Here is a 27415-nt window from a genome sequence, read left to right as displayed (position 1 = left end):
CCTGGCCTACCCCGACTCAGCATGACAAGCAGGCATTCACAAAAGCAGGCAAAATGGCCCTTGAAATAATTTCCATCACAATAGAAACTAACTTAAAAAGCATGGATGCTACAGTACTTCTTAGAAAGGGGAACAAAATACTCACAGGAGGAAATATGGAGACAAAGTGTGGAGAAGAGACAGAAGGAAAGAGCTTGACCCAACTTCTACCAAGTGGGAGCCTGACCTTGATGGGGAGTCATTATAATAATATAGAAAAAATGTAACTTCAATCTCTGAAGCATCAGTCATCTTCTCCAGGTAAACAAGAGCCTTTATTTCCTGTAGTTGAGCTTTGTGAGTACTGAAGTTTCATGGATATGCTACTGCTCAAGACAGATGTGGCAAGGACAATGTAAGTCATAAGAAGCCTACACTTAGGCAGCTAAGGTCTATCATCGTCCACAATGGAGTCAATAATCTCTAGTAGAGAGATGAGGTGAGTGTGAAGGACTGTGTATCTTCCATTGTTTCCCTTATTAAATCTATTAACTAACCTGCACTGGGTGTGCTTGACAAGTGACATTTTCATAAGCAAGCACAGTAAAGATACTTTGATGAACATTTTACAGTTTTATATTTTCTCATTTACATCATTCAGTTTTTAAAACTGTTTCATTTATTTGTATTCCAAACGTCGCTCCCCTTCTTGTCCCTCATTTATGAATTATCCCCCATCTCCTCTTCCTATTTCATCTGAGAGGGTGCTTCCCCACCTATCCATCTAACCACAAACCTCACCCCAGCATTTCCTATTCTGCAGCATCCCTTCTTTATATAAGTAGGGTTTTTTCTCCCAGTGAGATCAGACAAGGTAGACTTCTGTTTATATGTGCCTGGGGTCATAGCCCGGCCCATGTATCCTGTTCAGTTTGTGGCTTAGTCTTTGAGATTCTGTGCAATCCTGGTGTGATTCTCATTGCAGTATCTAAATTCAGACCTTTAATCTGGCTAGACCTTTTCATTTTCTCTGAGCAGGGGTTTTACTAATTATGCAATTTTTAAATACAGACCTACCTAAGCACTCCCATCAAAAGTGTTTGAGCTTTCCAGAGTCAGCCAGGTCCTGAGGTGCTACAACATTTTAGATTATTATATAAACATTCCCAGTCCTCTGTACCATTTTTGTGTAACTCCTTTTACTGTGGTTACTAAAATATATGGAGTGAGTGTTTTACCATGAGCAGAAATTGATTAGCTAAATATTTTTCAGGTTAGCATATTCAAGTTAAAACTAGTTGATAAGAACAAGAACTTTCCTTGTCATCATTAAAAGAGAGTTAAGCATAATGGCAGTCACTGAAAAGGGGGATAGAAAGAATTTTTCATGCTGACTCCTATATCTGAGTGTCACAGGAACTAATTCATGGAGACATGGGTGGCTTCATCTGAGTTTAAGACTCATGGTAGTCCTTCTCAACACTAGTGCTCTGCCCCAGGTGTAGCCTCATGAAGACAGGAAGGAGCCTCTTATTTCTTGTCATTAATATTTTTAAAAATAAAAATTGTTAGAGCTGCATGAAACTGTTACCAAGAAGGAACCTGGATTTGGGAGGGATATCACAGTAATATTGATAGAACTTAAAATCAATCTGTGATATGATACCTATTATTATCCTCAGGTAAACAACAAACATTTCTCCCTTTAGTTGAGCTCTGTTAACAATGAAATGACAAGAATATATTATGTTTTTAAATATCCCTAATTGAAACTTAATTTTTTTTATTAATCATTACATTTTTTTTTACATCTCATAGGGTTTCCTACTTCTGGGTGAGCCCTCAATAATGCCTCCCTGCTACATCTGCTTTCTTCCCCCTCACTAATGCCTGAATGAGGATGTTGCCCCACCCACCAACCTCTCTTTTCCCACCTGCAACTTCAGTTGTAAGTCATGAAAAAACTATGTGCATGGGAACTCATGAACAGCAGGGGGCACAATCAGATCATTATTCCCCATAGATATATAAGGTATGTGTGAAGGAGGTTCCACTGTGATTTTTTTTCCTTAAGTGTACTAAGTTATCTGTGCTCGCTTTTTTCAATATGTGATGTCTCCACGCTCAAACACAGAAAATATTCCCTATTAAACGCTTCACAGATGTAAGTTTATTCCCTGTGAGTTTATATGTACATCAGTCCAACTGTGTCTGGAAGACACTTTTTCACATATCCTGGCTCTTATAATCATTTCTGTTAAAATGGCTATTTTATTTATTTCTGATTCAAATGTTATCCCCCTTCCCAATTTCCCTTCTGAAAATCTCCTATTCCATGCCCTTTCCTCTCGTTTCTATGATGGTGCTGTCCCACACAGCTACCCACTCCCAATTCATCACCCTAGCATTCACTTATGTTTGGGCACAAAGTCTTCCCAGGACCAAGGGCCTCCCCTCCCATTTTTCCTAGATAAGGTTATCTTCTGTTTCATATGTAACTCTAAACATAGGTTCATCCATGTGTGCCCTTTGCTTTGTGGTTTAGTCCTTGGGAGTGCTGTGGCATTTGGTTGACTCATATTGATGTTCTTCTTATGGGATTGCAAACACCTTCAGCACCTACAGTCAATCCTCTAACTATTTTGGTACACTTGTGCAGACCAATACTTGGCTGCAAGAATCCACATCAGTGTCTGGCAGAGCCTCTCAGGAGACTGCTATATGCAGTCCCTGTCAGCAAGCACATTTTGGTGTAAGCAATAATGTCTGAATTTGGTGTCTGCTTATGGGATAAATGCTCAGGTGGGGCAGTTTCTGGATGGACTTTTCTGCATTCTCTGCTCCACTCTTTTTCTTTGTATTTCCTTTATACAGGAGCACTTGGTACGTAATATTTTTGATATGGGCACGTGGACCCATCCCTCAACCAAGGTACACTCCTAACTTGTGGATATTTTCTCTACAGGTTTTCTGTCCCCCTTGTTGGGTACTTCATTTCTTGTCATCCCCTGCATCCTCTGAGCGTCTTCCTCTAGAGGCCTCTTGTACTTTCTAATTCCTTAACCCAATTCCCCACCCCACACTGCTACAAACCTCTGTTCAATTTCCTGACCCAATGTACACCTTCCCCACCTGGTCCTGCACCTCTTTTTCATGCCCCTCCTCTTTGTCTCCCAGGTCCCTCCTTTCCTCTGACTATTTTCTTCAGCCTTCTTTTTATGGCTGAAGCATCCACACATTGAACTTTCTCCTTCTCGAGCTTCATATGGTATATTACATGAGAACCCAGCTCTTCCACTTGTGGGCATATGCCCAAAATATACTCCAACATATAACAAGGGCAGGTGGCTCTAATACAATCACAGAAGACATATTTATAATGGCCAGAAGCTAGATACAACCCTGATGCCTCACAAAAGAGGAATGTATGAAAATAATACAGTGTATTTATATAAAGAAGTACTACTGAGATATTAAAAACACAAAATTTGCAAGCAAATGCATGGAACTAGAATATATCATACTGAGTGTCTAAACCCAGTCACAAAAGAACAAAAATGGTATATACTTACTGATAAGTGGATATTAGGCAAAGATCTTGGAATACTCATAATACAAGTCAGCTTAATTTTAAAATAATTTTAAGAAATGAGTTCTAACTATGCAGTTATATGGAGAACAACAGCTATGTAAATGCCTCATGTTTGTTTGGGAACCTGTAGGATCTTTTTGACCATTAACTGATGCATTTTCCTAAGTCTGACACTGATACATAAAATTAATAAATCATGAATTCTTGTAGAAGCAATGTCTACTTAAGCAAGTAACCCAACAGTTAAAACAAAAGGCTTCCACTCCCCTTACCTGGTGCATTCTTCTAGGGCAGATTGCCAGATTGACAAACACTAATGGCCCAATACTAATCTCTAGAATTCTACAATTTAACATATTAAAAATATATGCAAATATCGGAATAACTATTAGTGAAATCATGAGGCCCTTGCCTTATGGACATAGGTGACCTCATTCAGCATATCTTCCCAGTTCCATGAAGATAAGTATATATTACATAGTTGATGTTTACCAGTTAGTTTTTTTTCCTTTTCTATCTGTACTGCTTTGTCATTTTTTTTATACATGTTCTATTGGAAATCTAGGATGACCCCTTCCTCTACATGCTGTGAATAGAGTTTGGTAGATAGACATGAATGGGCAAGCATCACTATGATAAGATATGGAATCACTTGAGTACATGATTGAGAGGAATATTACTGGGACACTTCATAAATTAATTTATTACTTTTGGTGAATTTTCATAGGTTTTAGATGACTGGTACTTCATCCCATGTAAATGCAGTCAAAAGCCCAAGTTTAGAGATAATATAGTCTCTGGTATACCTTAATTATTCTGGAAAAGATCATGTAGTCAAACTGCCTTATAAATATGTATGTTTACATTCAGTAGATTGTTATAGCCTTGACCACAGTGACTTCTGTGTTCATTGTATAATAATTGATGCTGTCATTCAGGATAGTAAAAATAGTGAGAATTGCTGAAAGAGTATTCAGCAACAGAGAAGTCAATGATATCAACTCTTATCAAAAAATCAAAGACAATACTGGCAAAGAATTGAGATACATAGAATTGGGATGAAATACACAAAATTCTAACTCCAGAAGATGACATTTTCTTATTGCATGTTTGAACTCCCTGTAGCTATATTAACCAACACAAGACCTATACAAATCATAACAGCGAAATTACAAAATGAAAGCTATTTAAATGGCTCTGCAAGTAAATGTGTCTGTGTACTGGTAAAGATACCAATATCAGTTATATCCCTTACAATTCAGTTTTGTTAGTAGTTTTCCGAGGTTAACATATCCACTTTGTGCATGTATGTGTACCTTGTTCTCCCAACTAACAATAATATAACAATTAAAGAAATATATTGTTAACGAGGTGAAATTTATGAGGACCCCCATCAAGCTGAAAGTCTTTTGACATCTGATGATTGAAAGGAAGAATTTAATCTCTTTTTGGGGAAAGGTTTCTGTAGGTTCATTATGCACATATAGTGCCTTTTTCTCTTTGTCATCACTGGGCTACTAAGTAACGAAAGAGAAGAGGTAAGGATCTTGGAACCTCCATTTTGATATGTACCAAGAGGAACTCTAAGGACCTGAGTGCAGTAGAGAGTGGTGAGAGAACTGAGTAATGGTTAGATCACAATAAATGTCATAACTGATTGAAAATTTCAAAGAATAGAAACCCTTATGAAGTAAAGAAAAACAACTTCATAAACATATGTTTAGAATCTTCATACAATTGTATATTGTACACTGTGCATATTTCCCCTGTAACATCATTCCATCTTATTCTCCCTTTTTTCCAGTAGAGAATTTTACTGATGAACTGTCATGTATTTGCATATATAAGTATATATAGCTATGGAATATCTAAAAACTACTAATCAGAGTCTCATTTAATGTCGGTGTTTCTGAGACTGTTTTAAGTAACACATTTGTTCCAATTACATCCATTTTCCCTAAAGTAATACAAGTTTCTATTTCATACTGATGAAAATGTTCATATATATGATTTAAGCATGAAATCATTTGTTGACACATATATAGCACAATTTCATAATTTCCTCATTAATGATATTGATACAATAATCATTGATAAGTAAAGATTTTTGATGTAGGTTTACTTCATTTGAGTGAGTTTGTATACATCTGAACAAAGGATCTTAATCCTCAAAAGCTAACCATTCAAGGAATTATTCCATCACCATCACAACAACCATCTACAAATCAATTTCTATAAATTATCCCAAAGAGATGCCACGGTATAATAACTGAAATCTGAGAACTTATTTCCTGATGTTAAATGCACAGTATCTGCTCAATTCTCAGGGAATGTGTAGGGAAATTATTTCCTCACAGAGGATTAGGATCTGGAACAGTGTCTTGATAACCTGAACCATTTGCCTCCATTTGTCCTACTTCCCCAGTAGTTCTGCTCAACTAGGTCCTTATCAAAGATGGTACCCACTCATGAATATGCAAACTACTTGCATCTGTGGCAGCAAATACAGGGATTTCCACAGCCTAAAACACCATATGGTCAGTGTCCTCGCCACAGTTCCTGGACACACTGACTCTAACCATGGAATGGAGATGGGTCTTTCTCTTCCTCCTGTCAGTAGCTGCAGGTAAGGGACTCTCTACTTCCAAATCTGAAGAAGAGACAGGGCTTGAGGTGACATTGACATCCACTTTGCCTTTTCTTCGCAGGTGTCTACTCCCAAGTTAAGCTGCAGCAGTCTGGGGCTGAGTTGGTAAAGCCTGGTGCTTCAGTGAAGTTGTCCTGCAAGACTTCTGGTTACACCTTCAGCACTAGCTATATGAGTTGGTTCAAGCAGATTCCTGGACAGAGTATTGAGTGGATTGGAATGATTTATGCTGGAGATGGTGGTACTGGCTATAATCAGAAGTTCAAGGGCAAGGCCACACTTACTGTAGACACATCTTCCAGCACAGCGTACATGGATCTCAGCAGCCTGACAACTGAGGACTCTGCAGTCTATTTTTGTGCAAGGCACAGTGTTGTAACCACATCCCGAGTGTGTCAGAAACACTGGAGGAGCAGCAAGCTTCCCTGGGACTGAGATAACAGAAAAGAATAACATTTAGACTTCCTCAGAAATAACCATTTTGAGTGTTTACTTTTTGCCTCCTCCTCACAGACCTCCAGTGCCTTTGTTAACTTTGTGGAAGAAACCTAACAATAAGGTGATGTTGCTTTACGTTCTTCTACTGTACACCAAAACATTTTAATGACTCTATCAGTAATTGCCTCCCTTGACATGTTTCTGAATCATTAAAACAATAAAAAGAGAAAACCACGATGATGTATGATAAAATATTATATATTCTGAGACACCAGAACATTTTTTGAAATATTTGGGAAACGCATACTATGAATTTGACCTATAAAATCCAAATTACTAACACCCAGGAACAAACGCTCCTTTCATTATCTTAATTATTAACTGTCCTCTGGTGTATTCCTAAATCTGCCTGTGTTCCAGAAGATGTTCCAGTCTCCTAGATTATTAGAAATATTTGTATCAGAATGCAGAGCTACATAAACATAATTCTCAAACTATGGAAAACAATATTAAATCACTTTGCAATTGGCTTATTTACCAACACAATGTATGTACCCGTTAAGTGATGTAGGTTCTGCAATTATACATAAATATTTGTTCTCATATTTACTACGTGTGCAGTCTCAGTAATTGGTCCTATAATCAGTATACTTTATAGACTATAGACCTGTACTGATACAGCATCAACTCTTTTAGACACCTTGTTTGCATACCTGTTGCTTCATTTTTTTCTATTAGTATTTGTGAATTGAAATGCATCTACATTGATATAGTTTTCTTGTGTGTTGATTTTGCTGACATTACTCTTCTGCTTGTATATTCATTTTGTATTATTCCCATTTCTGGGTGTTTCCTTTATCTTGCTTTGTTTTTCTTTTTTCTATTTAGATAATGTTTAGTTTCTGTTTGCTTTATAATTAGAGAAAGAAACAGAATCAAGCTGAGAGAAGATCAGGAAGGTGTTGGGGAAGGGAAATGAATATATTGAATTAAGAAATGTTTTTCAACAATAAATAAAAAACTAATTCTAAGGAATAAACAAAGAATTTTGACAACATCTTTGTCATATTAATGTTGCATATGTCCAATGCCTAGAATTTAATTTTCATGTATGGGTTTAAATTGTTCGAAGTCTATTTCAAAGACAGGACTTAAAGGATTTTAGATTTTAGTATGAATGTAAAATGTTTAAGGCTAATGTGTAGTGAACTATATAATTAAAATATTTGCATATTAGCCTCTTTAACTCTCTCACTCCCTCTCTCTCTTTCTCTCTCTCTGTCTCTCTCTCCCTTCCTCCTACATCTCTCACTCTGTTCATGTGTGTGTGTGTGTGTGTTTGTGTGTGTGTGTGTGTGTTTGTGTGCATGTATATGTGTGCGTGCACACCTGCCAGTGTTTTCAGCAAAATTATTAATCTCTAAGTACACAGGATTGTTTCTCCTAGAAAATCTTGTACTTCTTGAGGACCTCCCTGCAGATGTCGTAGAGCAAAACAGAGCAAGGGCAGAGATAATAATAAGGACATGTTATAGGTTGACTTTGTTTACATGAATCAGACTTTGTGCAATCTAAGCACAGGCAGTTTCTTGTACGTATATTTCCACACAATAGAATTTGGAAAAGGGTCTCCAGGTAACAATAATTTCCATAGTATTCCAAATCCAGTTGTACAATAAGGTTTAAAGTTAATATTTTATGATGTCCTTGTGACCATTAGGATAGGTTATTTTGCCAAAGCTAAAATCAAGTGTGGTCTATGCCCAACAGCCTACAGGTCAGAGGGCCATAAATTACATGTGACATCTCTCTTAAGGATGTGTAATAATCTAATGCTAGAAGTGTCTGGGATAATCATTCTGGGCAATTAGTGTACATTCTGTCCCTATAGGTAGCAAAAACTCATCAGGCTGTTAAGAACTTCTTCTCAGCTTTCTGTTTGGAGTGTATGTATTTGATTTTACTTCTTTCCTTGAGGAGAAAGTCCTGTGTGACTAAAATTACTGTTTCCCTTGGTGCTCTTTGGTGGGTGCCACTTCCCTGATAACATTTACAGTTTTATTCAATGTTAAAAATGGTATTGATAAGTGTTTCTGACATGAATCATTGAAAGTAAAACATCTAAATAATTGTGGAGAACCCAAGGAATAGGGGCAGAGACAGGTTATTCCTGACTCTATAGTTTATGTATTCTTCTCAATTAACCCCTTTGAAAAGAAAGAAATCATATTGTGGTTAGTCCCTGTCTGGAAGAACACATTATCTGACACAGATTCCTTCTGTCATTTTTTATTATACATATATATATCTGTCCATGAAATGCTACAGAGACATATATTACAAAACTGAAGGCTTTCTCACTCACCATGAAGACATTTAATCTCATAGTCAAATGTATTTCTCAACTGGAAAATGAAAACCTTGGTAAAGCTCTAGATAAGCAAGTAGAAAACCCATATGACAAAAACTTAAAGTCTTCTAAGTCCCCCCACACTTTTATTCATGAAAGCCTTTCACCTTCTATATCTCTTGTATGTTCTTGAGGTCCCCACAAACTCCTAATTCCTGAGATTGCCTGTTTCCATTCTTTATGCTGGATGCCACAGCTTCAGTCCTTTCCCACCACCCAATATGAGATAATGTCACTATATTCCCCTCCCTCCTGTCACTTCCCCTTCTAGGTCCCTCATTCCCTCTCCCCTGTGATATTTTTCTTCTTCCTCCTAAGTGGGACTGAGGTGTCCTTACTAAGGCTCTTCAGCTTGTTGAACTTTTTGAATTCTGTGGACTGTATCTTAGGTATTTTGTTCTTCTTTGGCTAATAGCCACCTATTACTAAGTACATACTATGTATTTCTTTTTGGATCTGAGTTACCACACTTCATGTATTTTCTAGTTCATTTGTCTACAAAACTCAGGATGGCATGATTCTTAATAGTTGAGTAATATTCCCTCATGTGAATGACCCACATTTTCTGTATCATTTCTTCTGTTCTCGGACACCTGAGTTGTTTCTAGCTTCTGGCTAACACAAACAAGGCTACTCTGAACATATTGTAACATGTGCCCCTATGGCATGGTGAGGTATCTTACATGTACTACAGTGGAGGAAGGGAAATTGTAGAGCCCACTTACAGCCAAAAGACAGGGCAGTAAGTCAGGGACAGGGTTGTCACCCCACAGTCAAAACTCTGGCCCATAATTGTTCATCTCTGAAAGCACTGTGGGGTTAGAAGTGGAGAGGACTGTGAGGAAAAGAAAGTCCACAGACCATCGCAATGTGTGATACAACTCATGAGTAGGACCCAAGTCTTGAAGCTATTACTGAGATCAATGGACCACTAACAAAACGGGACCTATCATGAATGTTTTCTGAAAGATGCACCAAGTAGCTGAAAGAGTCAGATGCAGGGATTTGCACACAGCCTATAGACAGAAGCTGCCTATCACTGTAGTTGGATGATGAAAAAGCTGGAAGAAGCTAAGGAGGAGGGTGACATGGTAGAAGGAGCAGCAGTATCAATTAGCCTGGAATTCTGAGATCTCTCAGATACTGCACCATCGAACAGACAGCATAGACCAGCTGACATGTGGACCCTAACACATATACAGCAGAGGACTGCCAGGTCTGGGTTCATCCAGAAAAGAAGCACCTCAAGAGACTATAAGTCTCAGGGGGTTTAGAGGTCTGCTGCAGTGGGGGGTTGAAGTGATGGGGAAATCCAACTGGAGCCACGGGCATGAGGAAGAGGTATGACACATCGAACAGTCAGACAGTGCACAGGATGGGAATAAAATCTGGAGTCTAAGGAAAGTAGAATGAATATAAAAAATAATATAGATATATGTATGTATGTGTAAATAAATGTAACAATTATTTTAAAAAAGCAACTGAAAGTCTTTGAAGAAAACGTATAAGAATTTATGAGCCAGTGGAATGATCTGTCATGCTTTTAGATTGGTAGAATTAACATAGAAATACTGGTCAAACTACCAAAAACAGGCTTTTGATGCAATCCAATATTCATTTAAATTTCAGCACGATTCTTTACAGACATTGAATGTACAACACTCAAATTCAAATAGGAAAACAAACAAACAAACAAAAATCCTGAAAAGCTAAAACAATTCTGTAGAATAAAGTAATGGTTATCAAGACACCAGTTTCCTTGACTTCAATGTATAATACAGAACTAAATTGTGCATTGTATTTAAAGTATTTCAAAAGTAATAAAAACAGGATATTAATGTAATCAAAGATGAAGGTTTGACAAATGGAATTGAATTGAAGCCCCAGTGTATATCTATAAACTTATGAACACATTGTTTTTGAAAATGAAGCCAGAAATACACAGCAAACAAAACAAAGCATTGTCAATCAACAGTACCAGTGCAATTCAAGTCTGTATGCAGATGAAAGCAAATAGATCTGTCTGTGTTTTTATGATTTATACTCAAGACAAACTTGAAGAAACGAATACCTCAATAGGAAACCACCTATTTTAAGACTAAAGAAGAGAATGTGGGGTATAGTTTAAAACAAATTGTCACAGGAGACAGCATCATGAATAAAACATCAATTGCACAGGTGCTTAGAGCCACAATAAAAAAATGGAACTTCATGAAACTGAGAGATCTTGTAAGGCAAAGAACACCATCAATAGACAAAACAGCAGGTGGCATATGGAAAAGGACCTTCACCAACTCCATATTTCAGAGAAGTCTTATGTTCGAATTACCTATCTCATGAAATCAGACATCAGCAAACAAATAATCAGATTTTAAACTGAGTTGTAGGGATAAACAGGATTCGAAACAAAGGAATCACAAATGCAGATAAGCTCATAAATTTTCATTCCCCTTAGTCAACAGTGAATTGCAAACCTTAAGAGTCTGAGATTCCATTTTACACATGTCAGAATGGTAAAGATTAAAAGTATAAGTGACAGTTTATGTTGGTGAGAAAGATCAAACCTCCATTGCTGGTAGAAGTGTAAATTTTTAAAGCCACTTGTATAATACATTTATACTAAATTTACCATTAGAAGCACCTATCTGCTTTTAATTCATATTGCACATATATATTTCATTCATTACATATGATCCTTATTTATGTGACAAACATTAAATGCATATTTAAAAGAAACCCCAATAGGAGGAGGGAAACTATACCCTAGAAAAAGCAAAAAAAGTAATCTCCTTACTACAAACAAAAAAGACAAGAGGCACATGAGCATAATTTCACCTCTAACAACAAAAGTAAAAGGAAACAACAATCACTATTACTTAATATCTCTTAATATCAATGAAGTCAGATCCCCAATACAAAGATATTGACTAACACACTGAATATTTAAAGAGGACTGAACATTCCACTGCATACCAGAAAAACACCTAAGTGACAAAGATATATACTACCTCAGAGTAAAAGGCTGGAAAACAATGTTCCAAGCATGTGATCCTAATAAAGAAGCTTGAGGAGCCATTGTAATATCAGTTAAAATCAAATTTCAACCAAGTTGTCAATAAAGGAAAACATGGACACTTCCCATGCAGTTCACCAGATCTAAGGCTGGTCTTCAACAGCAACAAAAGGATGGAAAATCCATATATACATGGAAGTTGAACAATTCACTTCTAAGTGATAACTTGGACAAGGAAGAAATAAGAAAGATATAACAGACCTTTCAGGATTTAATGAAAGTGAAGGCACAACATACTCAAATTTATGGGACACTATGATAGAAGTGCTAAGAAGAAAACTCATCTCTGAGTGCCTACTAACAGAAACTGGACAGAGTGTACAAGATCAGCTTGAGAGTTCATTTAGTGATCTAGAATAAAAAGAAACAAATACACCCAAGAGTAGTAGATGGCAGGAAATGAGTATTACTCAGCTATTAAAAAGAATGATTTTATTAAATTCTTAGGCAAATGGATGGAACTGGAAAATATCATCCTCAGTGAGAAATGCATTAAAAAAATCCACAAATGGTATGCACTCACTGATAAATGGATATTAGCCCTAAAGGTCAGGTTACCCATGACACAATCCTCAGACCACATGAAGCTCAAGAAGGACAACTAAGGTATGGATGCTTACTTCCTTCTTTTTTTTTTTTTTTTTTATTAACTTGAGTATTTCTTATTTACATTTCGAGTGTTATTCCCTTTCCCGGTTTCCGGGCAAACATCCCCCTAATTCCTCCCCCTCCCCTTCTTTATGGGTGTTCCCCTCCCCACCCTCCCCCCATTGCTGCCCTCCCCCCAATAATCACGTTCAATAGGGGTTCAGTCTTAGTAGGACCAAGGGCTTCCCCTTCCACTGGAGATCTTAATAGAATATTCATTGCTACCTCTGAGGTCAGAGTCCAGGGTCAGTCCATGTATAGTCTTTAGGTAGTGGCTTAGTCCCTGGAAGCTCTGGATGGTTGGCATTGTTGTTCATAAGGGGTCTCGAGCTCCTTCAAGCTCTTCCAGTTCTCTCTCTGATGCCTTCAGCGGTGGTCCTGTTTTCAGTTCAGTGGTTTGCTGCTGGCATTCGCCTTTGTATTTGCTGAATTCTGGCTATGTCTCTCAGGAGCAATCTACATCCGGCTCCTGTCAGTCTGCACTTCTTTGCTTCATTCACCTTGTCTAATTGGATGGCTGCATATGTATGGGCCACATGTGGGGCAGGCTCTGAATGGGTATTCCTTCTGTGTCTATTTTAATCTTTGCCTCTCTATTCCCTGCCAAGGGTATTCTTGTTCCGCTTTTAAAGAAGGAGTGAAGCATTCACATTTTGATCATCTGTCTTGAGTTTCCTTTGTTCTAGGGATCTAGGGTAATTCAAGCATTTGAGCTAATAGCCACTTATCAATGAGTGCATACCATGTGTGTTTTTCTGTGATTGGGTTACCCCACTCAGCATGATATTTTCCAGTTCCAACCATTTGACTACGAATTTCATAAAGTCATTGTTTTTGATATCTAAGTAATATTCCATTGTGTAGATGTACCACATTTTCTGTATCCATTCCTCTGTTGAAGGGCATCTGGGTTCTTTCCAGCGTCTGGCTATTATAAATAAGGCTGCTATAAACATAGGTGGAGCAGGTGGGTTTTTTATATGTTGGGGCATCTTTTGGGTATATGCCCAAGAGAGGTATAGCTGGATCCTCAGGCAGTTCAATGTCCAATTTTCTGAGGAACCTCCAGACTGATTTCCAGAATGGTTGTACCAGTCTGCAATCGCACCAACAATGGAGGAGTATTCCTCTTTCTCCACATCCTCGCCAGCATTTGCTGTCACCTGATTTTTTGATCTTAGCCATTCTCACTGGTGTGAGGTGAAATCTCAGGGTTGTTTTGATTTGCATTTCCCTTATGACTAAAGATGTTGAACATTTCTTTAGGTGTTTCTCAGCCGTTCGGCATTCCTCAGCTGTGAATTCTTTGTTTAGCTCTGAGCCCCATTTTTTAATAGGGTTTTTTGTCTCCCTGCGGTCTAACTTCTTAAGTTCTTCGTATATTTTGGATATAAGGCCTCTATCTGTTGCAGGATTGGTAAAGATCTTTTCCCAATCTGTTGGTTGCCATTTTGTCCTAACCACAGTGTCTTTAACCTTACAGAAACTTTGCAGTTTCATGAGATCCCATTTGTCAATTCTTGATCTTAGAGCATAAGCCATTGGTGTTTTGTTCAGGAAATTTTTTCCAGTGCCCATGTGTTCCAGATGCTTCCCTAGTTTTTCTTCTATTAGTTTGAGTGTATCTGGTTTGATGCTTATTTCCTTCTTTAAAAAGTTGAAAAATAATCATTGGAGGAAATACAGGGACAAATAGACCTGCAGAAACTTCTGGACATTTCACCCAGACACTGCCCATCTGGAGATCCATCCCTTATGCGGACACCAAACCCAGTAACTATTGCTGATGTCAAGAAGTGCTTGCTGACAGGAGACTGGCAGACCGGAAAGGGTGGGAGGATTCATAAGGGAACACCCTCATACAAGAAGGGGGAAAGGGGATGGAACAGGTTGTTTATGGATGGGAAACCAGGAAAGGGAATAACAAAACATAAATAGAAATCCAAATAAAACTGTAAAAAGCAAGGAATATAAATGGAGACATAACAACAGAAACTGGGGATATCCAAAATATCACCAGGACTTACTATAGAAGTCTATATTCAACAAAAGTGGAAAATCTGGATTAAGTGGTCAGTTTTATAGGCAGATACCAGGCACCAAAGTTAAATCAGGATCAGATAAATCAATAAACAGTCTGATAACTCCATGCCCCACCTGGGGAATCCATCCCATACACAGCAGACAGTATTGTGCATGCCAAGAAATGAATGCTGACAGGAGAGAGCTGTCTTGTGAGAGGCTCTGTCTGAGCAATACATAGGCAAATGCTTGAAGCCAATTAATGGACTGACAACAGTGTCCTCAATGAAGGAGTTAGAGAAAGGACTGAAGGAGCTGAAGGGCTTTGCAACACCAACCCCCCAACAGCTCCAAGGGACTAAACTGCCAACCAAAGATAATACATGGAGTGACCCATGAATCCAGCCACATATGCAGCAGAGGATGGTCTTGTTAGACATCAGTGGGAGGTGAGGTCATTGGATGTCTGAAGGCTGGATATTGCAGTGTAGGTGTGCCCTGCAGGTGCCCTGCCAGGGCAGGGAGGCAGGAGGCTGTGTGTGTGTACGTACGTGTGTGTGTGTGTGTGTGTGTGTGTGTGTGTGTGTGTGTGTGAGTGTTTGTGTGTGTGTGTGTGTGTGTGTGTGTGTGCACACTCATGAACCAGGGGGATGGTGTAAGGTATAGGAGGTTTCCAGAGTGGAAAACTGGAAAAGGAATAACAGTTGAAATGCAATAAATATTCAAAATGATATCTGAGTGGCATGAAGATTTAAGTTTATATATGGTTATGTAAATAAAACTCATCTTATTTGTATATTGCTTTATAAGAAAAATAACTTTTAATTTCTCACAAGCTGATTATATTCTTTCCATAGGCTCTTGGCAACCACAACAGTATCATCCAAGACTTCTATCTGATATACCTTAATTTTCTTCAAAGAATAAATGATTTACCCCATAACATTTGTGCCACTTTATACCAAAACAACCTATAAGGAAGTAAGTATTTTAGTTAACCAGGTTTATCGATGAGTTGATTATTATTTTAATCACTGATACCATACAAAATATACAACATTCCATGAATGCTAGTCAAGAGAGTTACGTTTTTATTTGCACAAAGGCTCAAATTTTCTGTGTTCACTGAAATATAAAAGTAATTTCTTCAACAATGTAGTAAAATGATTTTGTTTATTGAAAGCCTCCAAGAGCCTTGTGAATACCCTGAAATATTTGCAAGTACCACGTGGCCTCATTGTAAATGACTCAATTCTGTAATGCTCATTCAGTATTTTCCACTTTCCACATATACAAATGTACACTGAAGGAGAACAGTGTAACTATTTGGAGCTTTCTTGCCATGTAATTTGAAGCCAAAGTCTAGATGAAACCGTAAGTCAGAGCCACATGATGTATACAGTAAACATCCTTTATAGTCACAGAACCAAACACAGACAAATTCATTTTTGAATATCTTACAGGAGACTTAGTGTCAATTACTGAAATTGAGAGCGCTTAAACACTGCAAAGAGGAAACTACAGAGGGGATCAGGAGAGCCGTGGCCATAACTTCTAATATTACCTCCTTGAGAAACAAATAACTCATAAACGTCCTCACCAAAGAGCCAATAGGAATGCTATACAAAGATCAGTAGACAATAGAATGATATTGGAACCTATCTAAGTTTTCAGGTTTGAAAGAAATAGCCAGGGAGCCAGAGATACAAGTACCAGCGGTTCTGAATATGGGAAATACAGAAGATAGTCTCTTCTGGGAGAGAATATCATATATAACCAGAAAAATAAATATTTCATTTCAGATATTTTTCAATGGAGGGCAGATATATATGATGGTGATTTTAGTATATAATATATGCTGCAATATATATATATTTTTTTCCAGAATTTTTCAGATGGGAATGAAGTAATTCTGTGTCTCAGTTTGAAAGTCTGGGGAAAAGTATGGAAACTGTGGAACAAAATTAAAATTCTATGTATTCCATAAATTTATTCTAACTATGTAACATAAATATAGATTTTAAGCACCCTGCAGATGAGGTCTTAAATATTAAAAATATATTGAGGAAAATTTGGAGCAGCTCATCTTTATACTTTTCACTGAATGGCTTTATAGTGGTAAAGTGTTCAATGTTCCATATCTTAGATATATTCAAGGTGAGACTTTACTTAATGTATTTCCAATCAGTCCTGAGGGCATGACTGATTATCTCTGTTTATCACAGTGAAATGTGACAGATACAGCACTGCACTGGAAACAATAGTTAGATAAAATGGAAAAATCATTTATCCCTTAAGAAATTTACAAACACTTGGATTGAAAATGATGTTACCGTTGTTTTAATGTGAGGAGAACCTTTTATATGTTGATGATACGAGGAGTAGGATTCAAGATATAAAGTGTAGAGCACCAACCAGACATATCTTTATTTGATGTTTATGTCTACTAACGTGGGTTAGATCTAATATCATGAGATTTAAATTGTATCCAGCCATTAATGTTTTAGTTTGGGAAGAAGGGCAAGAACATGAATCCCTCACAAGTAATCATAATATTAATCTCAGAAATCTCCACAGTAACAAAAAAAATCCTTAAACTCCATTATTGATGCTGGTTCTTAACATGATAATAAAATGCTCTGCTAGTAAATCTGAAACCTAGGATGGGTTTTGGCTCAAAAACCTAAGACTTCCCATCAAATTGAAAGAATCTCATCCTTGAATCATGAGACAGGGCAGCAATGAAGTTAATCCCAGGCAAAGTCCAGAGCACTACAAACATTTACAGGGGACCTTGTAATCCAGTGTGTTACAGTAAACATTGTCCATATTCACATGTAAATGGTAGTTTAGTATGTTGTTGGTGTGAGGACATCACTTCTCCAACTTCAGGATTTTGTACAGCTAGCTACACAGACAGTCTTTAAGTTTCTTTCTTCTTATCTCTGATCCTGAGTCACAAAAATGAAATAATGGCTTGATATTACAAATTTAAATTAAAACATTAAACATGCACAAAATGAGTGAGGAGAACCAAAACATAATGAGGTTAGTTGATGTGAAATACCCAGATTCTCTCTACCTACTAATTTCTTGAACTAGAACATCACATGGCACTGGATGATACCCTAACACTGGTCTCCTACACTTGCCCAGTAGATCTGCCTGGACTCAACACTGTGGATGGCATATGAAAAACTGAGCTCCCACGTCACAATCTTACTTCCTATCTTGGAGAACCCTCTTGTCAATGGAAAGAAGGTACATGAAGATTTGCAGATGCTCCTGATGGTGTTGATCACTAAATGCTTCATGCCTCGTGTTTGAAAACTTGTAGCTTTCCTTTTAAATTGACTTATTTTTGTTATTGGATTTTTATTTACATTCCAAATATTATTTCTTTTCCCAGTTTTCCTTCCAAAATTCCCATGACATCAAACTCCCCCTTTCTATAAGGGTGTTCCTCCTCTCCAATCAACCCATTTCAAGACTTCCCATCCTGACATTCATCTACACTGGGGGTTGGGGGGTGTCCATCCTTGCCTGACTAAGGGCTTCTTCTCCCATTGATGCCCACTAACAACATCCTCTGCTATACATGAAGCTGGGGCTATGGGTCTGTCCATGTGTACCCTTTGGGTAGTTGTTAACACTGTGGGTGCTCTGGTTGGTGGTATTGTTGTTCTTATGACATTACAAGACATTTCACCTCCTTAATCCTTTCTCTAATTCCTCCAATGAGGATCCTGTTCACAATTCAGTGGTATGTTTCTAACCTTCGCCCCTGTATTTGTCACATTCTGGCTGACCCTCTCAGGAAGCCACTATAACAGGCTCCTATTAGCATGTACTTGCTAGAATCAGGAATACTGTCTATGTTTGTTTGTTGTATGTATATGGGCTGGATCTCCAGGTGGGTCAGGCTCTCAATGGTCATATGTTCAGTCTCTGCTTCAAAATTGTCTTCATATATACTAATATGAATATATTTGTTTCCACTTTCAAGAAGGACTGGAGCATCCACAATTTCCTTGTCCTTATACTAGAGTTTCATGTAGTCTGTGGATTGTATAATGGATAATTTGAACTTTGGGTCTAAAATCCACTTATCAGTGATGGCATACAATTGTGTGTGTGTGTGTGTGTGTGTGTGTGTGTGTGTGTGTGTGTGTGTGTGTGTGAATGGGTTACCTCACTCAGGATGATATTTTCTAGTTCCATATATTTTCCTATGAATTTCATGAAGTCATTGTTTTCAACAGCTGAGTAGTATTCCATTGTGTAGATGTACTACATTTTCTGGACACCACTTTCATTCATGAGAATCCTTTTTGTATCATGATCCATTCTCTCTGCTCATTGCATTAAGAGAATGTAAATGTAATTGCAGTATGTATGATACAGGTTGAGTTATATAATATATTTGCTTGATTTCTGTTTATTTCTCAAGGTGAATATATTTTTCTGGAGTTGTTAATTTATCTCTGGCTACCTACTTTGTTCCTCCTCCTTCTGTTGGAAATTTTGACTGCTGTAGGAATTTATTGATGCATACATTGGAGTGAGTGGAGCTCTATCTGTCCTGTGTTCTTTTCTGATTTCAGGGAGTCTTCACTAGGTTTACACTGATGAATGCAACAAAGCCCCCATTCCCTCCAGTTTTCACCTTAGCACAAGTGTGAACTTATAGAGCTTGAGCCAACCATTACCAAGTAGAAGGCTGGCTTTGAGGGTGTCATTAGTTATAATAAAGAAAAAATAAGCTTCAATCTCTGAAACATCAGTAATCGTCTCCAGGTAAACAAGAGCATTTATTTCCTGTATCTGAGCTCTATGAACACTGAATTTTCAGGGTTATGCTATTACTCAGGGCAGATGTGGCAAGGTCAATGTAAGCCATACCTAGCATAACCTCATGGCAGCTTAGACAATGATACTTACATTTCAAACATTATCCCACTTCCCGGCTTCCTGTCCATAAACGCTCCACTCCTTCCTCCCCACCCCCACCCCCATATGGGTATTCCTCCATACATCCCCCTCTATATCCCTCCATATTTTCCTGCACTTGGATGCTAAATCAACGATTATATGTTTCCAACCACTTATTGCTCCTTGCAATTCATGACATCATCAAGACAATATTAAAATGCCAACTACCTGCTGTAACTCTGGTGTCATTCTCATGGCAGTTCTATAATATTCAGACTCTTACAACAATTATTCTATGTTCAATTCCTCCAAACAAAAACCCTGGTCTCTCCTGTTTACAAATAGGAACCACAAGATCTGGAACCAACTGCCACCACGATAAAGGATGACTTTGAATGTACCATTGATGATAATGTAGGATCAACTTAAACTCATATGTTGAGACATCAGTCATGATCTCCAGGTAAACAAGAGATATTTCTCTCTGCATATGAGCCCTGCAAGCATCCTAGTTGCATGGGTATGTTACTGCTCAGGTCAACCATGGAAACTTCAATGTAAACCTACTGCATGGGAGTTTATGGCCAGCAGGGGGCAGAGTGGGGTCAAGAATCTCCAACAGTGAGATGTTGTGGGTGTGGAGAGGAACTCTCTATTCCCTGTGTTTTCCTTTCTTAGCTTAGATGAAACTGTTGTGATTGAAATGCAACATTTCCATGCTCAAAACAGTGAAGATCCTTTGTTAACTATACAATGTATTCTGATCACAGATATTCTTTCTAAACTTATGCCAGATCTTTTCCCAAACACCCAACTACATATTATTCCATTCTTTCTGTAGAAAAAAAAAAAAACACATAAAATGGGTTAAGAAGAATTAAAAACAGAAAACACACATACACCTGCATATACCACGCGCGTGTGTGTGCGCGCACACAGACACACACACACACACACACACACACACACACACACACACACACAACTCACACAAACACAAACAGATAAAATTGCAGCTCTGGAACCCTGCTTGTATCCAAAAACAAGTGCAACATGATAAATGCACAAGTAAATAAATATCTATAAAATACTGTTAAGTTCAGTTTGTTTTGGCATTCAGTTGCTATTGCTAGCCATGTGTTCATCCTTAAGGGTGGTTAATAACAAAATAATGCTCCATTGGAGAAAGCTAATTTTCCTCTGCATGTGAATGTCAATTTCAAAAATTTCTTGGTTAGGGTGAGAACTACATCCTTGTACTTTCCTCAACTGTGGGAGTCCATTTCTATTAACTGTGTGCATACCACCTACATGCTGTCCCAATCTCTGTATTTTCCTATGTATAGAATTTCTGTTATGTCTGGAAATCAGTTTCTTGGAATCACTCAACTCCTCTGGCTCTTATAATCTATTCAGTCTTTAAAATCTTTCTCACAAACAAGTTATAACTATTGATTGAGTTACTGTGTGCAACTAAGAGCAATGGCTATTCCTCATACTGTTCTCAGCACTAGTTGAGTTTCTCTGAAAATTACCACACAGGGAATTATCCTGTGTCTTGCAATGATATGTACAACCCATTTCTTTGAGAGATGTCTTACCCTCTAATTCAGGTACCTTTTAAAAAAGGCTTCTTCATTAAAATAAATGACAAAGCTCATCCCTGTGCTTTCTACTCAATTTTCTGCAAGTACGTATCTCATATAACATTGGAGCATGACCAGAACATTCCATCAGACCACTGAGGAAATACTAATCTCTAAACTTCAAGTTGTTTGTCATCAGTTTTTCATACAATCTCCTTGATGTCCTTATCTTTGATGAAAATACTCTATCAGTAGATTTATAACCCCACACTACATTCCAAATAAAATTAATCCATAAACATTCAGATATATCCACAGCAGTACTAGGTAACTATGAAGGTCTTATTATTTTTTCTATTTATTTAGAAATCAATTTTTAAGTTTTGTTATTTTTTAATCCCAATAATTTGTTTTGTCATGCTACATGCATTCTAAATTCTGAACATATTTTTTTATTTTTATGTACACTGAAGATCTTAGACTTCATCTTACCCCTATTATTATCTTTCAATTTGGTTTATGCTGCATCAGTGTTTTTATTCTCCATTTCCCATCATTATTTTATGTTTGGAACATTCTGTCTCATCTACCCGACTTTTCTGTTTTCCTTTTATTTTTATTTTATTACATCATACCTTTTAATTTTCCAGATCACAATGGCTCATTGCTATTCTCTCGGCTTTTTACATTTTAAATATCGAAAAAATATTCAAATCGTGGAATCGTACATAAAAATGAAAACATGAGCCATTTGTTTCTATGGATCTGGGTGATCTTATTGAGCATTTTTTAAGTTCTCTCACAAATGTACAGCCTTCATAATTCATATTTTACCAGTGAGACTTGTTTAGTGTTCTATACCACATCCATTGTTTTATCTAATTGTCATTTGTAATAAATCTACATAGATTCCATTTCCCAGCTACTCTGAGCAGAGCAACAATAAATATGAATATTAAGTGTCTCTGTAATAACATAGGGTGGTTTCACTACATGCTTGTGAGGGATAGAACGGGGACATGGCACAGTTTTATTTACTCATTTTGGCGACATTTCCTAACAGAATTCCAAAATAAGTACACTAAATTACTTTACAGTCACATCAACAATGAGTAAAGATTAAAACTTTCCACATAACATAATTTATTTTTCTCATTGGCATTCTTGTTTATTATCATATGACTCAGTTCTAATTGGGACATTACAATTTTCAAATCTGCACTTGGAGAAGGACTATGGTACAGGACATACAGAAACTAACCTTTAAATGAGCAGGATAGTCTATCTGTTTCTTAGGTTTCCTAGTGCAGGACAGTGTCATGAATCATAGAAGAAGCCTTTGGATCTTATACAGTGATCTTATACAGTACCTGACCTAGCAGTTTATAATATCAGCCTACAGATAAGATGTGCCCACTAGTACTAGATTGTTATGTTGTGAACGACTGATTTCTAATTATGACCTGCTTCATTACAAAGACTTCATCTCAAGTAAACATGGTCAAATGTCCAATGGCTTCCGGTGAAGGAGCCATCTCTAGACCCTACTACTAGCAGACACTAGCTACATGGCTAATGGTCAAGTTATCAAACTGCCTTATAATATGTAGGTTTACACCAAGTAGATTATTGCTGCTCTCACTTTTGAGCACAGAGACTTCTGGGTGTAGTGTGTAATGACTGAGACCAGACACCCATGACTGGTTTAGTTCACAGAATATAGGCCTAAGTACTCAACCATAAATTAGGCATCTATACCAGTGTTCTACCCCAAACCTAAAGATAATCACAAAAGAGCAAAAGTGAGAGGGATAGACATTAAATACAGTCTCAGGTCTTGACAGTGTCACATAAACTCTCAGTAGTTATAGTGGCCAGCCTAAGACCTGAACAAATTGAGTCAATCAAAGTAGAAGCCTGACACCTTGTGAAAGAGCTGAACAGACAGAATTTTTTTTGTGTGTGTGTTTTTTTGAGTTTTTTTTCGAATTTGTTCCTTGTACCCAATTGAATTCCCTAAATTTTATTCTGAGGATTACACACAATCCTCAGTGCATGTGTGTTCTTTCCTCACCTCTAAATATAGAATAAGAATTAAAAAATAATCACAACATGGATGAGGAGGAACGTATGAAGGCCCATATAAAACTGAGAGACTACTGGCATTTGATGAATAAAAAGGAAAGTTTAGCTATTTTCAGAGAATATTTTTATAGGTTCCCTTTACTAGCGAATGATTCCACCCATGTGTACATAAATACCATATATTGGACCCACCACACAATTACTTAATAAAGCAATATGGGTCAGTTTTGTTGGAAAGAGACTCAGTGGGAATACCCTAGGGAAACAAGAGGGTCAGAGTGGCTGTAGTTAGTCATTGATTTTTTAATTTATGAAAGACTAAATGAAAATACTAAAGAATAAAAAGAAATCTGGAAAGTAGAAATATATATATATATATATATTATTCATGATTAGCATTCTCAAAGATGTGCATTTTGTACTTTGTGAATGTTTTCCCTGTATCCTCTAACCTTCCTTTTCATGCACTCCTACTTTTTATATGATTATACTAGAAAGTTCCACTATGACTTCATATGTATAACAGACTTTGTCTATATAACAGTGTGGTATCTAACAACTAAAAAGAGAGACTCATGTGTCTGTGTTTCTGATATGGTCTTCATTAGTACAGTAAACTACAGTTGCATCCATTTTCCTGAAATTGGCATACTCTTTTCTAAGGAGAAACTTCTGTTTTGTTATACATATAAAAATTTGTTCTTGAGGCAAAACTTTGTTGATAGAATAAAGTTGATTTATATAATTTAGTGATTTTGATGGTGTTGCTATAATGATTAAAATAAAAGCCTTTGTGAAGTATATTTTCTCTTGAACATTTGGGCGAGTTTTTAGTATGTAACATTTTGGAAAGGAAAACGTTAATTGTATATATTGTAGGGATGCTGAAAATTCTGTAAACTTAGCTTCTTTTTTTTTTTTTGAAATTTCCAATCCTTAACATTGTCCTATAACCATCTGGCAATCCATCTGGTAACCATTTCAGAAGTGGAGCAACTGTCTCAGGAAGAAAATCTATTTAGAGCCTAGGCCTTTCTATTACATCAGTATCATCTGCACACTGCTCAAGGAAGGGGTATTGGATGAATTTCCTAAGAGTGAATTAGGAATTTGACTTTAACTTCCTGCTGCCTAACCCTGCTGTTTCTCCAGCAGGACTAGTTCCTTATCTAAGAAGTACCCTGCTCCTGAATATGTAAATCATGTAAATCTGTGGTGGTAAATACAGGACCATTCACACTCCACAACAACACATGATCACTGTCCTCTCTAAAGTGACTGAGAACACAGATCCTCACCATGGGATGGAGCCAGATCATCCTCTTTCTGGTGGCAGCAGCTACATGTAAGGGATTCTCAAATTCAGACCTGAGGATAGGCACACAGTAGGGTGTCAAGGATAACCACTCTGCCTTTCCCTCCACAGGTGTCCACTCCCAGGTACAGCTACAGCAATCAGGGACTGAACTGGTGAAGCCTGCGTCCTCAGTGAAAATTTCCTGCAAGGCTTCTGGCTACACCTTCACCAGTAACTATATGCACTGGATAAGGCAGCAGCCTGGAAATGGCCTTGAGTGGATTGGGTGGATTTATCCTGGAAATGGTAATACTAAGTACAATCAAAAGTTCGATGGGAAGGCAACACTCACTGCAGACAAATCCTCCAGCACAGCCTATATGCAGCTCAGCAGCCTGACATCTGAGGACTCTGCAGTCTATTTCTGTGCAAGACACAGTGTTGCAACCACATCCTAAGAGTGTCAGAAACTCTGCAAGAACAGGAACCTTCTCTGCGACTGAGATGACAGAGATGATTAACCAGGAAACTTACATAGAAATAATCATTATGAACGTACATTTTTGTCGTTCCTACTTATAAACCTAAATTAAAACTTTGCAGTGGATGTCTACGAATAAAATAATGTTGATTGAGGATGTTCCTAGAATACCCCATACCTTGTCAATCTATTTACCAGGTACCATCTCCATTGACATATTTTTTTTTGCTTAAACAACCAAAAATAAGAGGAACTGTGCTTATGCGTGATAAAAATCTCTGGATTCTGAGATAACCCAGAACTTCTGTTGGAATATGTGGGAATAAAATGTAATAAAAATTTGACCTTTAACATCCAAGCAAATTCTGAGTGAAAAAAAAAAACTAAACTAAACAAAAAACCCAAAAAACAAAAAACAAAAAAATTTACATAGTCTTAAGTCTTAAGTGGCTTCCTGGTATGTTTTCAACACTGGCTGTGTTGTCTCTCAGAAGTCCCAGTCTCTCATAAAGTAACAGATATTTATAAAACAATCCAAAGTCACATACGTGTAATTCTTGTATGTTTGAAAAGTATTGCTAAATCGCCTTTCCAAGACATCGTTTATCAACTCAATATATGTACATGCTAGCTGAGTTAGACTCAGAAGTTATATGTTAAGATTCGTTCTCATAAAAAATTGACCAAGTCCCAGTAAGCAGCCCTACAGTTGCCAGCCTTTTGAGAACGCGGACCTATAGTGATACAGCATAAAGTATCACAGTGGGTTGCACACTTGAAGCTAATCCCTGTGCTACAGAATGTTTGTGAATTTGTGTGTCTCTGCATCTATGTGTGTTCCTTGTGCTTTTACTTTGGTGTCTTTTCTTCTGTTAATTTTCATTGTCCTATTATAATTCATTTGCTTTCATTTAGCTTATTTTGTATTTCTTTTTTTTTAAATTACTTTTAGGTTCTGTTTGTTTTCTAACTTGATTAAGGAGGGGTTTGAGGAATGAAGATCATGAAGGAGTTGGGAAAGGAGAATTAGTAATTAGAATATAGTGTATAAAAATATTTTCCAGTTAAAAATAGAAAAAAAAATGTAAGACCCAAAATGTGTCCTGTCAACAAGAAACACAGGGTCAAAAATTGAGCAGAGAGAGACTTAGGGCTGACTAACCAATAACCAGCCCAAGTTGAGACTCATTGCATGGGAAAGCACCAATCACTGACAGCATTGATGATACTTGCATATGCTTGTAGACAGAAGCCTAGCCTGACTATCTACCTAGCAGTTGACTGGAACAGAGACAAGGTCCAATAGACAAACATTTGATGGGGTTCAAGGACTCTTATGGAAGAGTTGGGGGAAGGATTGAGGGCTCTGAAGTAGGCAGGAACTCCATAGGAAGCCCAACAGAGTTAACTAATGTGGACTGTTGGGGGCTGACAGATATTGAACCACCAGCCAAACAGCATAAACTGGCCTGACATAGGCCTCCTGCACATATATAAAAGATGTGCAGTTCTGTGTTCAGTCTTTATGTGGGTTTCCCAATAACATGAGCAGGGTCTATCCCAAAGCTGGTGCCTGAGTGGAATCTGTGTAACTGGCTAGACTGCCATGTTTGGCATCAGTGAGAGATTATGTTCCTCCTGGTGCAGAGGCTTCATGTGAAAGGGTTGGAAGATATCCATGTGTGGCTCACACACTGAAAGGAGAAGGGCAGAAGAAATTGAGGGAAGATTTGTATGAGGGGAAAGTAGGACATCAGCGGCGACGACATTTTAAATGAATAAGCAAATAAATAGTGGAAAATATAAATCAGCCAAGAATTTTGCTTACATAGGTTCAAGTTCCCAGACTCTATGTCTCCTGTCTGTGTTTAAATTGTTCAAAGTTTAATCAGAGGCCATGAGTTAGTAAGGATTTAAGGCAAAGGCATATGTGAAATGCATAATATTCTGCTGTCATAAAACATAAGCAAAATATTTGGGCTTGAAATTGTGTGTATACATATGTGCCTGTGCATTTGTGCATGTTTATGTCTACATGTTTGTTTATTTTCAGTACTTAATTTTCTGTTATTAATCTCCAAGTGCATATAGTAATTTCTTCTAGGAAAACTTATTATTTCTTGATGGCATGCCTGTAGGTGTTAAAGAGGAAAGCAACCCATTAGAACACATGAGAATGAGAATGTGGTGCAGATGACTGTAGGTATACTTAAACAAATAGAACG

General features: G+C 37.4%; 2 pseudogenes across 1 annotated transcript; both read left to right on the top strand.

The window, feature by feature from the left end:
* Positions 1-5941: 5941 nt before the first annotated feature.
* LOC691927 (immunoglobulin heavy variable 1-84 pseudogene) lies at positions 5942-6653 on the top strand (annotated as a pseudogene). The gene is made up of 2 exons (XR_015622650.1): positions 5942-6197; positions 6280-6653. The product of XR_015622650.1 is annotated as an immunoglobulin heavy variable 1-84 pseudogene (transcript).
* Positions 6654-23439: 16786 nt separating this feature from the next.
* LOC691925 (immunoglobulin heavy variable 1-84 pseudogene) lies at positions 23440-25167 on the top strand (annotated as a pseudogene).
* Positions 25168-27415: the final 2248 nt, after the last annotated feature.

Source organism: Rattus norvegicus, chromosome 6 (genome assembly GCF_021556685.1).
Source record: "Rattus norvegicus strain SHRSP/BbbUtx chromosome 6, alternate assembly SHRSP_T2T, whole genome shotgun sequence".
In the NCBI taxonomy this organism is placed as follows: Eukaryota; Metazoa; Chordata; class Mammalia; order Rodentia; family Muridae; genus Rattus; species Rattus norvegicus.
This window is presented reverse-complemented; position numbering and strand designations above follow the sequence as displayed.